Here is a 12,537-nt window from a genome sequence, read left to right on the forward strand (position 1 = left end):
CGAACCTACCATTTTATATTCTGTTTTTAAGAGTGTGTTTCATATGATTTAAACAGAAGATAACTTCAACACCATTCCTGAATGATGAAAATAATGTTCTTACATTTAAGAATAATAAAAAAAATAATAAATAAATAAATAAATAAATAAATAAATAAATAAATAAATAAATAAATAAATAAATAAATAAATAAATAAACCAACCTACCCTGCCTGTTTTTGAAAGGATGTAACCCTAACCAAACCAATTTTTTTTGGCCTAATCCAAAAGAGAATTAGCCCACTTTCCATTTCTAAATACTGAATAAAGTGGAAATAAGTAAAAAACAACAACACCCATCTGGCCTCACAATGTTGACCAGGTAACAAAATTATTTTTTATTGTGGCCTTACTGGAACAGATTTTAAAAAATGGCCAAGGAAGATTTATGGATAACTACAAAAAAACAATCTGTTATCCTAAATGCACTTAAATCAGAGACAAATATGAAATTTTCATAACAGAATGTTGGCATCCAGATAAGTCATATCACAGCAAATTGAACCCACACACATTGTTGCGACTTCTTAATAGCTTTTCTAAATTTCCAGCAAAATAACACAAGAAAAAAGCATATATATCAATATTTCTTATATGCAACAATTACACACAGATAAAATTTAGAAAACATATAGGGCTTAACCATAATAAATGTATGTTTCCAGAGATTTATAAAACACTAAAAAAATGATGAAAAACATTGCACTAACTTTTAGGCCATGTAAAATAAATGTTTAGTTTCTCAAGCACATCTTAATAACAAGGGACAATGCAGAACGCTGCATTAAACCAGGATTTTTCAATAAGATGTACGGTTGATGGCCCCGCCTACCCAGTTTTCACCATTCTATAACCAGTAATTTTTCGTGAAAAGTGGGGCTAAAAATGGGGAGAAAGTGAAGTAAAAAACAAGAGGCCCATGAGGGCCTACGCTCTACTGGCATGGCTCTTGTAAGCATCTTCAATCCAGAGCAAGTATGTATGGGTAATTAAAGGCAACAAACATATAATTTAATTGGAACATTTTGTGTTTGGGTTAGCTGACAACATTGCACATTCAACATCTGAGGACAGAAAATCTTGTAAGCAGATAATTTGCATGAACTATTTTAATATGTGCCAATGGCAGTAGTTCATATCCAAATTATGTACATACTAGTTACAGCACACATTCAAAGAGAACCATATATTTGAAAGGGACTCGCTCATGTTTTTGTACCAAACAAAAATTAGGTCAAAAATAAGAAAGTAGGTCAAAAGGTCACAATCAAGGTCATCAAAAGACAACATTGATAATTGTTATTAAAACTGCACACATGGTCCAAATTATATATTACAGAATTTGTACATAATTCAATACCAATTTGTGTGATTGATTTACAAAAGCAACTGTTGAAAACATTTTCTCCAAAAATAATCAAACTTTGGACTAAAAACAGGAGAACAAATAAGAAAACAATTGCAGTGGGATCTGAGAAACTAAACATTTTTTTAAGTTCCCTCAAATCCTTCAAGTTTAAAATAATGAGATATTGCTCTTAGAAAGCAGACAAGAAAGCGTAATTTTCTTTCAACATCCAATTGTTGGAAATTGGAGTTTTCAGAGCTGAAAGTAGGCCACCAACGTTTTGAGATATTAATTGTACAAAATATCAATTTAAAAATATAACTTGAAACACAACATTGCAGTGAAATTCTATGACAATTATAATGTTTCTATACAAAAACCAGAATGTTCTTTTGTACTAATACTCCAGCAGACAATTATTAAGTCAGAAAACATAACAGAACAGAACTTGAGCCAATTTTTCAAAAACTGGTTAAATCTTTAGTGTGGTCAAAGTCATCCAAAGCGTTCATTGATTGGTCGATATTTTTCCAATAATGACTACTACAGATCATATAATTTAGATAGCCAAAATAACCTGTGGACATCTTATTCTGGATAAGTTATTATAAGGTTATCTTTTGGCCAGTTTCGATACAAAGCCCACTGTTGTTATTGGCAAGTTGACTCATTAAAACCAGGGGCGGATGCAAGATTTGACGTTCTAGGTAACTAAGGGCGGTAATCTTTTGCATTGCACCCCTCCCTCAGAAACGTTATTTATTTGGTTTAAAACATTTGCAGGAGGGATTTTTTTGAACAATTTCTATTTTATGACTTTTTTTAAACATTTTCGATAAAATTGACCAAATTGGTAGCAGATATCTTTCACATTGTTTCTTTCTAAATTCACCAGAGAAAGAGACATGTTAGACTTCAGAGCGCCAAAAAAAGAAGCTATTACTGTACTTCAGGCTCCTTAGATTTATTCATCATATCTTATTTCCTGATGCAGTTGGCCTTATAAAAGATTGTCTGATCCCAAGAAACTAACAAGAAAACTCCTGTATGAGTCAAAATGTTCTAGGGAAACTCATTTTTCAAGGGTCGAAAACCAAAGGTTCGAACTAAAATTGAGCCGAAAAGCACAAATAGTCGGTGTATTTATTTTAGTTTTACTTTTTTACTTAACTATAAATCTGGCATCTGTCCAGCAGTCCCATTTCAGGAGACATGACCGAAAACATTACATAATAGTTATTGTTTATTCTTGCCAAGCTAAACCATCAATCCAGCATAATAGCTACACACAGTCTGGTTGCCGAGATTATAAGTATAGTTTACTTCAGCAAGAATAAGTATCAACTTTATAAGTGTTAGCAAGAATACCAGTCTTATATAATACTTGCCAGTGTGCATGAAATAACACACACAAAATAAAACTAATTAATAACTGTCACATCAGTTTAATTAACAAGAGCGGCATGGAGCAATGAAACCAGTTCTTTGGGTTTTTCAAGTCAAACAGGGGGAATAACTCAACAATTATCAAAGACAGAGTTATGGGTGTTGCTGTATGTGTATATCACTCCTCCAACATGGATGACAGGACTGGCTACACGGCCACCAAAAATTATTCCACATGGGCTCACTTAAATCTTTATGTTGTACCAAACAAAAATTTAAAGGCGTCTATTCTCTGATTCAGATGAATAAATGGAACATATACCAGATATTGTTGGCGACTTGATCCATGTGATCAGGTTGTCAACGTGATATATATATATATATATATATACCGGGTATATACGTTACGGGTGACCAGATAAGGTATAAACAGGGCGCTGGAAACCATATTCGGATTGAAGCTTTGCTCCCATTTGATACGGTTTCCTCCCCCGTATATCCCATATGATATTGAGTCAATAACCCCGTAACTTATAATATTGTCTCTGGCAATAGATATACCAAGTTTCATTTCGTTATTGAATTATGGCCAAGTTTTGCGCAACAACACAGATGAAATCACCAAGGCTGTCACAATACCTTTGTTTCTCCAGATTATAGATTTGCTGAAATTAAACTAATTGTCAAAAGAATTATATGCAGACCTCTGAGTTGCAATGTTTTCTTAATAGCTTTCATTAAATACTTCCATAAAAAAATACAGTTGGTGTTTGTTTTCCTAATTCTGAGAAAAAAATGTAGCTGTTAAGAGCTTCAGCCTAAAATAAATAAGCCTAGAAGCAAAAAAAGTAACAGCAAGTTTTCCTTAAACCTAAATTTACATCTGCTTCCAATTATATTGCAATAAAAGTTCAATCCACAGTTTTAAGTTACTACCATACATCAAAAAGATATTTCATAAAGATATTAGCTACCCTTCAAAATTGCTTTCTGCTTATAACAAAATCAGTGAAATACACTGAAGAAATTAAAATTAACAATGTTTGGAAATGTTTAGATATATCCTTCTCGGCAATTTATAATTAAGATACACGATAAGAAAGTCCGTTATTTTACCAAGATATTCTTGAGTCAGAAATTCCGTATTTTTTTCAAATTATGTATGGAATTCATTATCACCGCAAGATGTTGTTCAAAGTAATAATATCCAAACCCCTGGAAGCACACCTGAGAAAGCATAAAACACGCTCAGTAATTTTGAAAATTGAATTCCACAGTTTTTATGGCCTACAAATGCCACGTAACTTTTAACAAGGTTGAAGCTGCCTTTCATCTTAAAAACCAAAACTGCTAAAAAGCTGGGGAGTTAAGTATGCAAGCCCTGAACAATTAATTATGATCAATTATTACGAATATTGTTACCAAGTTTGGCAAAGATTGGACACAGAAATGCTCAAGTAAGTGAGTGGACAAGTTCTGGTTAAGGGGATCAATTTTTGACAATTGAAGGGCCATAACTTCATAGCTAAAGTGTGATATTGCCGAAAACCAATAATCAAACATGCTTATCTAGTTTTGAAAAAATCGGAAGAGAAAAGTTAGAAAGCGTAGTAAGTTAATGTGGTTTAATTTTATTATTCAAAGCCCATTAAACTCCACATCTGACTGCTGACTGACTCCATATAAATATCATGCCTATAAACATTTATTTAATAAATCAAGTTTGGTAAAGATTGAATAAGAGATACCCTAACTTATGTAAGGGAAAATACAAGAAAGTGGGACTCTGCATTCACCTACGCCGCTAAATGTTTAACGTAATCCCTAGCCTTTTCCATGCAAAGCAGGGGACACAACAAATCCTTCCTAAAATACTCAGTTGACTTAAAGAGCTAAAGTAAAGAGCTTCTGGCACCTCTCAAAAGACTGGCCATAACGTCCAAAGCAGATGGAGATGATTGAATTTGCATCTGTAGTGCAACTTCTAGTATTCTACTTTGGTTTTCTACTTTGGTATTTTAGCTGTCAGCCACTTTCCGGATTCCTGCTGACTGGTTTATCCATCAAGGGATGGCAGGTGTGTTTGGAAGTGACTTAACCAGCAGGACCAGTCAAAATCTTCTTACTGTCATTTGTAACGGCTGCTTTTTTTAAAGCTTTCCATTTTGTCAGTTTCCTCTGGGAAGTTTTAATATTCCTGGTACAGAAAGCTGTCGCTTTCTTGGCAAACTCTATTGGTGATGAAAAATCTTAGATTAACCATGTTTTTTTTGTCCTTTTTTCCACAGACCTGTAGAGAAAGATGTACTTCAAGTTAAGAAAGAGTTAATGCCACTCAAACTAATTTAGATGACAGTGAAATTTAATGCAATCCATTTCTATCGACTTCCACTGATGACTAAGAAAGTTGTTTAAAAATGATCTTGACGTCTTCTATTCGTTTTGCAAGAGCTCTTTAAATACTCCCTGCTGCAGCTAGGATCACGTTCAGTGAATTTAGGAATATATATAGAAGGACACTAGCCTTTAGTATGTTAATTAAATGCTAAAGGGAACTAGACACCAGATTGTCCCAAAGACAGTATTTTCTCAAAAGAAGCCAAGAATTGTTGATATGAGCTAATATAAGGCCGATAATTGTCACTTTACATAACTAGAAGAATATTTTGTCGCTGTCTCAGCTGCTTTCACTAATTTAAAAAAAGCGCATAATGGTTTCCAAGTTTATACAGTGCATACTTAGTTTGTCAAAGTCACGGGATTATACAGATACATATACCGACGCTATTATTAAATTTACTGGTATTTACGTGGTAGACAACCCTGGTATTTAACTGCAAATTGGAAAAATGCGCTAAAAACTGCAAAAGATGCTTGTGTCGTAAGTGCGTGGTGCGATACATCAGTAAGTAAGATTCAATGCTTTGTACAATGCAAAGATATCAATTTTATGTAAGTTTGTGACAATTTTCTTTTTTTCTTCCACGCTGTCATCTGGTGTCTATAGTGTATATATAGGCCCTATATAACGAGCAGTTGTGAGATTTGAACAAAACACCGACCATATGAAATAACACACTGAACATATGCTTTGTCAAAATATAAGGAAAATCACACTTGCCTATTGAACAGAAAAATTATAACAAGGATGTAAAGAACCTATACCTTGAAATCCTTTAATTAAAATCTGGCATAAAACCACAAAACTGTTGCCAAAAGACAAAATATGAAGAACACTGAAGCAGTAGTTGAAAGTGTTGCCAATTAAACAAATACCATAAACATCTCAACTATTATAAGCATCATAATGTTTCTCCATGCTTTAAGCAGTCAGAGTCAGTCAGAGTATTCTCCTGGGAGGATTTAATAGATGTATTTTCACTGTTCATTACATTGCTTTACTTGATATTGAAACTAACATGAAAATCCACATAATTGCCGAAAAACACATACTTTTATGAGAGAATGATTTATCATTAGGAGGAGATTAACTTCCCCGAGTTTTGGATCTTCTACAATTTATTTATCATGTATCCACAGGGAGCCAGGCAATTTACTTATTTTACATTGGATTGGCACTTGATTATCAAACTTTCATTAATGATCTGTCAACTTTCAAACCAATTCAAGAGGCCTGACCTCAATCCAAACACCTAAGCCATCTACCCCATACCACAAGCCATGGATGTATGCCGGTGAATTAGTTAAAGTAGTTCGTCAAATTAAATTGGAGGCCACACCTACAAGTTGGGGTTTGCACTTAGAGGTTTAGTGTAAGAAAGGCGATATTTTGCCTGAGAAATAAGAAGACAGCACAGAATCAGGTGTATTCCGTAATTGAATTACTACGCAATCTACTTGCTGCCTTGTGAACTGTTTATCTATATCCAAAGTTGTTTCAAAGGAAAATTGCCGTGGTGCTCCTAATACTCTGAGCTAAGAAATGAGCACATCAGCCTATGGCATTCCATCATTGGCAAACAAAACATTGGTACTTATAATTTCTATTATACTTCATATACAGTGGACAATTGCATGTGACAGGGGAGACAACTCTTCTTCCAATGATTTCGAATGTTACAGTTCAATGTTTTTCAATAACCCTGGAGTGTCAGTAGCCTCAATGGCTGAGTGGTTTTGACTACGATACTAAATTATTGTGTTGAAAAGGCGGACCTGATTTAATTCCGGCTTTAGCCAGAATATTTTTCTACAGGGAAAGGATCTGGGTACTAGCGGAACCAATGAAACTCCTCTTTGATTATTGATTTATCCTAGCCAAATGTCCATGTCAAAGTATAGCATAGTAGTGTTTTAGAGTCAAACAAATTCATTGAATTGGCAATATTTAAGATTTGTTTTTTTTTAACATTACTTATTATAAAGTTCAGGGGCCATTTTCTCCAAAAAAAAATTCCGTAGGTAGGGTCGGGTAACCCGAACCAAATGTATTTTTTTTTTTTAGGCCTTAACAAAAATACTTTCTTCTTAATTTTACATAAACAAAAAAAACATTTATCATACTAAGTTTAACTAATATCTTTAAAATAATTTCCTTTAAATGTTTTAAAATTAAAAAAAATACGAACAAATTATACCTTTACTAAAATATTGAGCTTAATAGCATGATCTAAAAATAAGTATTAAAATTACACCACAACTATTGTGTATATTTGTATCAGTTCAATAATTAAAGGTATTTTTTTTGGAAATAAACATTAAAATCTAAACAAAAGGTAATAACTATTACAAGGCTCAGTAAGGTTTACATTAACTTCAAAGGCAAAATAGGTAGCTATCATTTAATAGCAAACAAAATGTATTAATAGTTATTTAATAGTTAAATTAATGTTTCTATCAAAATGGAACAATGGTATTCTGAAGTGATAATCTTGAAATTTCAAAGGAATCACGTTTGAGAATGCTTCAATTAATTATAAACAAAACCTGGCGCAAAACTAAACATCAATGCTAGAAGTATTGGTTCTGTTTTATTTTTCAAGTAATTACGCTAATTACAAAAACCGTTGTTCAAAAAAACATTTCCACCGATTGGGACCTTTTGTTTTATAGCTATTTAAGTGCCAGATCAATTGTAGCCTCTACTGACCACTTTTTTTATGGAAATAACAGAAACCCAACCTATTTTCGATTTCTGAAGTCCTCATAAATAACAGCATAATGAAACTTTGTCCAATAAACATAATAGCCATCAACAGTAGTCGGGGATGTGTTAATGTCTCTTTCACATGCAACCAACACCCATAAAACACAAAGAAATAAAAAGGATGTCCATGCATAAATGATTGGCACTAATCGTATTGAAAGATGAAATGGAAATAAAATGTCTTTCTTGTTCTGTTTTTCAAATGTGGACATAATGAGAGAATATCTTTCAGCAACAATACAATCCAATGAAGAATCCAATGGTCTTGAGAATATAAGCAAACCCAAGGTGACGTAGACCAACCTTTCAGGCAAACACAGTGACTGATCCGCTTGGTACATCTATGGGCCAAACAATAAGATACACACAGAAACAGTGACCAATGTTTTGGGCATACACAGTGACCAATCCCTGTGGGACCCACATTGGCCAAACAATAAGTTACACACAGACACACTGGCCAATGCTTTCAGCATTATACACAGTCACCAATCCCTGTGGGGCCCACATTGGCCAAACAATGAGTAACAAACAGACACCCAATCACCAATATTTCAGGCATACACAGTCACCAATCCCTGTGGGGCCTACATTGGCCAAACAATAAGTTACACACAGACACACTGGCCAATGTTTTCAGCATTCTACACAGACATCAATCGCTGTGGGGCCTACATTGGCTAAACAATGAGTAACAAAAAGACACCCAGTCGCCAATATTTCAGGCATACACAGTCACCAATCCCTGTGGGCCCACATTGGTCAGACAATGAGTAACACACAGACACAGTCACCAATATTTCAGGCATACAAAGTCACCAATTTTTCAGGCATACACATTCACCAATCCCTTTGGGCCCACATTTGCCAAATGAGTATAACACACAGACACAGTCACCAATATTTGAGGAATACACAGTCACCAATCCCTGTGGGGCCCACATCGGCCTACTTAGTGGCCAAACAAAACAGAAATTGTGACAAAAATGGGCATACAGAATGAAAACTGAGACATCTCTATAATGGGTAACAAGTTGTTGGAGCTTTACTGAGCTTTAACCACTGTGTAGTTAATGCAAACTAGTTACTGCACACAAGCTATTGAATGTAGTTCTTAACAAAATATAGCACAAAACAGTTACTTTAACCACTTACTGAAGCACTCATGTATAAGAACTCAGATTGTGGGTGCAGTAAAAATTACATATTGACTATTTGTCAAGATAAAACCAAAATCATTATTAAACAATGGCAGAGTTTAACGAGGTTTTTTGTCCTCCATAAGTAGAAATCTTTTGTAGTCTAGTCCCTTCAATGGAATTCTCTATGTATCTAAGGGGATTGGAAGAGGCTTAATGTTTGATTAATTATCTGACTTTAACAACATTGTGACCTTTAAGCAAAGGTCTTGCGCTGGCAGTCAGTGTTTTTCTAGAACATGAAAAGCAAGCATGTCCATTGCTACACGCAGGGGAATCATATATTGACTTACACAATTAACACAAAACATAGCCTGTCCTATGTGGAATTACATTCCTGATTTAGTAAAAGTACGCATATTAACTTCTTAAAAGGAAAAACAACAGAACATATACACACCATCTACCTCCTTTTCCAATTAATTGGCACCACAACACAGCACAAAATGTTTTGCCTTACCCGGATTTGTGCAAGGAACCAGTGAAATACAACAACAGCAGTCACAGACTGCAATATCCCCCGCCGATTTTCACCTACGACAACAAAGGGCAAAAAATACTGCAGCCAGAGTTATGTTTCCTGTGCACTGCAATTATGCCCAATGATATCTTGGATCTCTATATAGAACATAAAAACAAAGGGCAATAACTCAAAAAATACTGCAGTCAGAGTTATGGTTCCTGAACTCTGAACTTCTGCTCAATGAGATCTATCTATACTGATAGAGTCTAAAGTGAATATAAAAAAACACAGTGTGCAATAACTCAAAATATACTGAAGCCAGAGCTATGGTTTCTGTACACTGCACTCCTCAATGAAATCTATCCATATATGAGGTTTGAAGTAAATACCTCAAAGAATTTTCGAAATACCTCAAAGAATGTTCAAGTTACCCTCCAGACTGTCTGGACGCACACATGCACAAATGCCTACCATTTCTATATCCCCTTCACCTTTTGTCAGAGGGATAATTATTTGCAAATTTCATAACGCTTGACTTGAAACCTTTATTCAGGCTTCTTCTAAGAGCAACAATAATGTTACACCATCATAATTATGATTTAGGTACAGCATTTTTAAATTATGGCCATGTGGTTATTATGACAAAAACTTCAAAATTTAACTTTCAAATGGAGGCTAAGCTAGTGTATGAACATTCAAACAGTACTTAACCTTACAATGAAATAGGTTACCTTTCAGCAAGCATAGGTGATCAAATTACGAGTAATTGCATACCCCCATAAACATTTAAACCATTTTAATTCACTGTTAAACTTCCTATGAAGCTCAAATCCGGTGTACAATATACACTGGGTATTTTACGTTGTCAGACCTTCATTTGTAAGACCTACGATGATCAAGGGATGAATATATTTTGCACTTTTTCAAGAGAAACAAGATTTGAAGGAAATTGAAGAACTGGAAATATATATAGTTGCTGTACAACTGGACTTCACAGACCAATAAACAAGGAACACTGACTCTAATGAGGCTGCCCCAACTCTGATTTCATTCAGGAACAAAAAGAGAAAATAAAAATTCTATGGACCATCTGTATAAATTCCAGTCCAATCTGAAGGCAGTAGTGGAATAAACCACATTTTAACGTCTGATCAGGCAAAGAGGAATTTGGCCACATCTCATGGAAAACAGAAGTGTTAACCACAAACTGAACCACCAACAAACATCGTCCTGCCTGACAGAATGCTCCCCCAACAGGTCCAATTTTCTGATGATAGATTAAATGACATTTGCAGGCTGACGAATTAGTATTGTCTTTATGGATGTTTTCACAACTAACACACAAACAGAAGAAATATACAAGATCAAGAGATATACAAATGAATCAATGAACACTGCTGAACCGGCCTTCGCTGTTAAAATGAACAAATGGCAATACAGACACATTAAATGTTATACTACATTTTATGCTACATTTTCCATGTTCTATATGGATGGAATTATGGGGACATATTGAATTTTATGCTACATTAAATTTAATGAATGGCAATATGAACACATTAAATGTTATACTACATTTTATGCTACATTTTCCATGTTCTATATGGATGGAAATAGGGACATATTAAATTTTAAGCTACATTAAATTTTATGAATGGCAATATGGACACATTAAATTTTATGCTACATTTTACAAATGAATGGCAATACAAACATATATTAATTTGTATGCTACATTTCACAGACTGTGAATGAATGGCCATACAGACTAATAATATCTTACTTGTCATTTATGAATCAGGCAATATGGACACATTACATTTTATGCTACATTTTACATGTCTTATAAAAATGGCAATATACAACCACATTATTATTACATACTGCATCAAAAGTCTTCTGAAGCAAGACCAGAATCTAAAAAGCATCAGTTACAGTTATTTATGACGGGCTCGAAAATATGCACACGATTTTGTGGTATTTCCTTGACAATATTTACCTACCGTTTATGAAATAATGTCCACCACACGGTTTATTTACACAAATAATCCTTCGTCTAACACTAACCTCCAAAGCTTTTACTTTCAGTAGCGAATCTCCTAGCAGCAGGGAATTTAAATTTAAATGATGTACGGACAGTTTAAGTCTATCACAACATGTAGATTTTTCAGTTTCACAAACGATTATGACAGGCTCTCACACAATAGCTCTTTATTAGATATAATTCAGCCATAAATTCTTCACTATCTCTTGTATACATTAATTTAAACGTGCTCAACTTCTCGAACTTTTAACTGGCATTTTTCATAGCCAACGACAATATTTATGCATAAAACATTAGATAATGAAATTTCAGCAGCTTAAATCCCGTCTTAACACAATTAAACTGTCATCTCTTAAACCATCTGTTGTCAGCTGGACAGAAAGTTTACATTTTTAAAAACTTTCATTATGAATTTTGTAGCCTAATTTGCCACATTTCATGTATGCATAAGATCATAAATATATTAAAAGCTAGCTATGGTTGAAAGCTTATACGTACATTTCGTTTTTTCTATTATCTCAATATTCTACAATAATACACTAAAAAAGCAATACATGGTTAACCACAACCATTATTCATTAAATCAACGTGAAGATGAATTTGATCAACCATAATAAATAATTGAAATGTTATTTTCGATGACATTCATCAAATTGAGCAGCCCGCTGCGCTCGTTCACCGAGCCAACGAAGCTATTTAACAATGGTTGACAGGGAATACATTAATATTCACACTATCTGACAACTTTTTACGTCATCGTAACATGCATTCTTAGTAAGATTTCTGACAACTTATTACATTGTAACATGTTATTTTACTACAAATTCGATACCTTTGCTGGAAATCTTCGGGACACTTGACAAAACTTGTCTTGTACTTTACTCCAACAA

At 34.0% G+C, this 12,537-nt stretch overlaps 1 protein-coding gene across 12 annotated transcripts in view; it reads right to left on the minus strand.

Moving 5' to 3' along the window:
• The window catches only part of LOC128238533 (CUGBP Elav-like family member 1-A), a 136,721-nt gene that overhangs the window by 101,733 nt on the left and 22,451 nt on the right, over positions 1 to 12,537 (minus strand). The window contains exon 1 of one of the 12 annotated variants that reach the window (XM_052954540.1): positions 11,607 to 12,041. The exons of the other annotated variants lie outside the window; for them this stretch is intronic. The gene's annotated coding sequence lies outside the window, so the exon portion shown is untranslated. Of the gene's footprint in view, positions 1 to 11,606; positions 12,042 to 12,537 lie in introns of those variants that run through there. 12 annotated transcript variants of the gene reach the window in all.

Source organism: Mya arenaria, chromosome 6 (assembly GCF_026914265.1).
Source record: "Mya arenaria isolate MELC-2E11 chromosome 6, ASM2691426v1".
Taxonomy (NCBI): domain Eukaryota; kingdom Metazoa; phylum Mollusca; class Bivalvia; order Myida; family Myidae; genus Mya; species Mya arenaria.